Source organism: Pogoniulus pusillus, chromosome 34, assembly GCF_015220805.1.
Source record: "Pogoniulus pusillus isolate bPogPus1 chromosome 34, bPogPus1.pri, whole genome shotgun sequence".
In the NCBI taxonomy this organism is placed as follows: domain Eukaryota; kingdom Metazoa; phylum Chordata; class Aves; order Piciformes; family Lybiidae; genus Pogoniulus; species Pogoniulus pusillus.
Window position 1 is genome coordinate 8,320,013 of NC_087297.1, and position 5,032 is coordinate 8,325,044.

The window sequence follows — 5,032 nt, forward strand, 5'->3', positions numbered from 1 at the left end:
TGATCCCAGCATGTAAGTAAGTGTTCAAAAAATTAATTTCCCCCCCCAATAGCAGGTGCTCCTGTTGGGAAATTCTGACCAAACATCTGCTGGGCTGTAAACATAGAAGGCCTCTTTGGCTGTTGGCTCCTGCAGTATGCATTACCTGTGCAAGGACAGAAATACTGTGTAAAAGCAGAGAAAGCAAATGGGAGAGTTCTGTTATGGATAACAGGACACAGACTTCCCTTAATGACCTCACTCTGATAATCTTGAAAAGAAAATTCAAGGTTGTTGCAGACTTTTTCTGTGGAAACAATTATTCAGAGGTTTCAGGTGTCAATACCTGACATTCACTGCAAAAATTTGGTGGCCAATAAATATGGACACTCTATCCAAGCCATTCACTTGGCATAGCTTGATCCTGCTGTGGTACAAGCAACAAACCTAGAGATGTATAACACCTCATAAAATAGTGGTTGAAATATTTATGTAAAAGAAATTATCTTTTTTCCATGAACCTGTATCTCATTTCTCTTCCCTCATGGACCATGAGTTAAAGTAGTGGAATATGGGAATCTCCAGTCCCAGAGGGTGGTCATGGTGATGAAACTAAAGGGAGGCTTGGATGATTTTATTAAGTACTCAAAGCAAGATTGGAAGAATTAGAAATCAGCTGAGGTAGTTTTACCTGTATTCAGGTCTCTTTGCAAAGTACACCTGCTTGCTTGTGTTAGAGTCCTTATGCTCCACTACCAGGGCTAATAGAGATGACAGCAATGGACAGTGGAAAAGTTAGTCAGTATTCTGAGAAGTATCAAGGAGCACTGAATTTGTTAACTCTTCAGTGCTAGCATCTGTAAACATGGATCACAGGATGTCAGGGGTTGGAAGGGATCCAAAGAGGTCATTGAGTGCAATCTTCCTGCCAGAGCAGGACCACACAAACTAGCTCAGGTCACAGAGGAATGCATCCAGACAGGCCTTGAAAACCTCCAGAGAAGGAGACTCCACAACCTCTCTGGGTAGCCTGTGCCAGTGCTCTGTGACCCCTACAGTAAAGAAGTTTCCCCTTGCCTTGAGGTGGAAACTCCTGTGCTGCAGCTTCCATCTATTGCTCCTTGTCCTATCCCAGGGAGCAAGTGAGCAGAGCCTGTTTCCCCCCCCTCTTGACCCCCAGCCCTCCGATAGCTATAAACATTTATTTGATCCCCTCTCAGTCTTCTCCAGACTAAGCAGCCCCAAGTCCCTCAGCCTCTCCTCATCAGACAGTGTTCCAGTCCCTTAATCATCCTCATAGCCCTCTTTTGGACACTTTACAGCAGATCACTGTCCCTCTTAAACTAGGGAGCCCAAAACTGAATGCAGTGAGTTTACTTATTGAAGCTCATTACTGTAGTCAGCTGCTTAGTTCTCTGGCATCTGTGAAAGCTTTGCCAGCAATGATATCAGCCTCAGAATTAAAAGTATGTGCAGGGCAGATAAGATAAAAGGTGCCTTTTCCCTTCTTTGAGCACTGAGGTTTTTCTGGTTGTAGTTTCTTGGACTTGTCGAAGTCAATACATGATAGCACCAGCTATTTTGGGATGGCAAAAATAATCCTTCAGACACAACAACAAAAGACTAAAGAGAAAGTACCTTACACCCAGACCTTAACTGCACAGATTGATTTCCTCTGAGCGTGGCTGAGTGCCTTTCTTAAGTCAAGTCTTACTGAAAAAAGAAAGATGACAAAAATAAGGTTTAATGCATGGGCATGGCTACTATGGAGTCTTTCTCAGTAGTGGATCTCGTCCTGCACATCAGTGTTAACTACAAAACTGGAAAAACATCCAAGGGATCATTTGCTTGCTGTATGAGCCTTGGGAAATTAAGTACTGAGATGAGGCTATGCCATTCCAAGTTGTGAAATAGGTAACAATGGGGCAGAAAATGTCTGTTTAAGGTAATAGCTACAAGTCTGCACTGGTGAAATTTCTGACCAAGGTCAGCAATATTCCAGTACCTGAAGGGATCCTCCAAGAAGGCTGGAGGGGGACTTATTGTAAGAGTATCTAGCAATAGGGCAAGGGGGAATGGATTTAACCTGAAGGAGAGTAGTTTTAGACTGGATCTTAGGAAGAAGCTCTTCAATACAAGGGTGATGAGACTCTGGAATAGGCTGCCCAGGGAGGCTGTGGATGTCTTCTCCTTGGGGGTGTTCAAGGCAAGGCTGGATGAGGCCTTGAGCAACTAAATCTAGTTGAGGGGTGTCCATGCCCATGGTGGGGAGGTTGAAGTAGATGTTCTCTTTTCCAACCTAAGCCATTCTATGATCCCATGATTCCAATTGTTTATCCAGAAGCTGGAAATGCTGTGATGTTTCAAAAATTACCCAGGTACTGTTGCTGACTGGAGATCTTTTCTGTACCTTTCACTACTTCTGCAGTAATTTATATGAACTATAATGTAAGCAGTGAAAGTATAAACAGTGGCCAAGACATTTTTAAGTGATAATTTGTATTAATAAGGTACAACATAAACAGCCTTGAAGGTCTATGAGCATTCCTTATCAAGCAGAAGCCTACATGGTAGTGGAATGGTTTCTTGGTTTCTAAAAAGCTGTTTAAATGAATGGACTTGAGGCAACTCCTGTCAAAGTCAGAGAGAGTTTTACCAGTGGAAACAGAATTAAGCCCCAAAGAGATCATTTTTTCAGCACCTTTGCAACATTTCATCTGGCACTACTGGAGCCAGTGGAAAGGTTTTAATTGACTTTGGTGCATAAAGGGATGTTAACTGTGTAACCCAAGATATCTCATGTGTGCCAGAGAATAAACAAAACTTAGAATGAGACCAGCTTTGCTGTAATGGTGATGATATAATACTCAAGAGCAAACAACTAATAACCTCTTCTTAAAACAAGAATCCATCACGAATGCCCTAAGAATGCTCTAAGACCAGTGGGAAAATTCTCCTCTAGCCTCTGGGATTCCCTGCTGGGCAATGAAAAGAGGAGCTATATTATGCAGAAAACTATGAGGAAAGAGTAAAAGCCCTCAGGAGTAAAAAACCTCTTTTCTTTCCCCCACTCCTCTCCTGGCATAGCTGTCTTTACTGCTTGTGCACAATTCCATTGAGAAAAACCAGTTGATGATAGAACAAACTGAGAAAGTGCTAGTTCAGGCAGCCTCTTCTTTCCTTTCACAGGTTAGTGGCAACTGAAAATGAAAAGATTATTTAAGGCCACTTGGGCAGTATTAAGTACTGCCTATTGTCTGAGTCTAGGATCACGTGTGGCCTGGAAACTAAAGGCAGCAAACCACATTAGGTTAGTGTAGGTGAAGACCTAGGTTATGAATATGGAGTTCTTGGGTTTGCTTGTCAGTAGTTTGAGAACTGCTTGTTTTGAAAATGGAAATGAAACCAACAGTGGTTTGCCATCAGCCTTTGTGATAGCCCATAGAAACAGCCATATTACACAATCCCCTAGAAAATACTGTAGTGACCTTTCCCAGTGACTTATTTTCACCTTGGTTTTCTGCTGAAGATACAGGAAGTCAAATCAAGTTCACCTTTTGTCCTGTGTCCTGATGTGGGGCTGAACTGACAGCTGTAAATTCTTCAAACCTGTAACAGGTGGTTAACTCCCTTCAGAATAACAAAAAAAACTTTCTTCAGCAGGTCCATTCTGCTGTGTTTTCCTGCCTTTGGAGGGCTGCTGGGCAATGCAGTTCACAGCCTGCAAGGACCTGGGGGAAAGAAGAACTTAAGAGAGTGTACGCTGGAGTGCATCCATTTGTGCTGGAACAGGAGCTACCTTTTGAGCATCTTGGTTTGGTTTTTGCCTCTCTCTGTGTCAGTGAAAAGTCCTGACTGCTCTTATATCTGATTCTGGACTGGTACAGGTGAGCCCTCAGCACTTCATCTTTGCTGTGAGAAAACTAAATCAGAAAAATGAGTTTTATATTAACTTGCTGAAATGAGATACATGCCTGTTTTGTTACCACATGGATATGAGTTGCAAGGGGGCTTGCTGTCAGAACTCCCATGTGTTTTGATTTATTATCTGACAATTTGATTGTGCCATGGAGCTTTGAATTTATTGGCAATCATGTCTGGAAGAAAGAGCAAGGCTATGAAAATGCATTTGTAATGTAAAGTAGTGTGGGCATCCTTGAACCATCATCAGATGAGCTAGCTTGGGATTTGCAGGCTTAGCTGGCTCTCCAGCTGAGATAATTATTCCTTCTGGAGTTGGGGGTAGGATGCAGGGCTACCTGACTAGTGTGACTACCGCTTATAGGGTCTGAGCTAGTGATGGTGCATGATGTTGTGTCAGAATGAGGCTGGCAAAAAAGTGCTTAGAACTAGATCTGGAAATCTCTGCATTAGATGCTGCATTTTATGAACTGACATTTGTTTGGATTAGTTCAGTGAAAGGATTTAATACAAGTCTGAAGCCTTATGTGGTATTTGGGAGGCCACTGGTATTTCCAAGCATGTCTAGCACCTTCTACAGGAAGAAGCTTCACTAATACAGTTGGAAAATGAGTGAAGGAAAGTAAACACAGAAGCAAGCAGTAGAAAACCACTGCATTGTTGTTGTACCTGAGAAAGCACATTGGTAGATGGCCTCCATCCTAAACTGCAAAATAATTTTGGAGTCCATGCACCCCTGTGCTTCAGGAATGCTGTTGTCATATGTAAGAGCTTTCATTAGGGATGAGCATTGCACGACGTTGGTCTTATACAGTACTTGTGATTGTCTTCATGCACAGTCCAGATATACTTTACTTATGTAGAGGGTAAGGTCACAGATGATTCCACGTTGCTGGCCACATTGCTTTGCATGCTCTCCAGATACAACTCCAGGTTCCTGATAGTTTAGAATAGAGCTTACAAAAGGCACATGGGAATGACGGAAATAAACATTAGGGAGTGGGAAGAAGATACCTCTGCACAGAGTGCCATGTCTGTGTCTTCCCACCCCCTTCTTTGTCTCTGGTAAACCCTTACTGCTTCTTTCTTTATTTATTATGGTTTTGGGTGTCTTGCTGCATTGATATTTCGT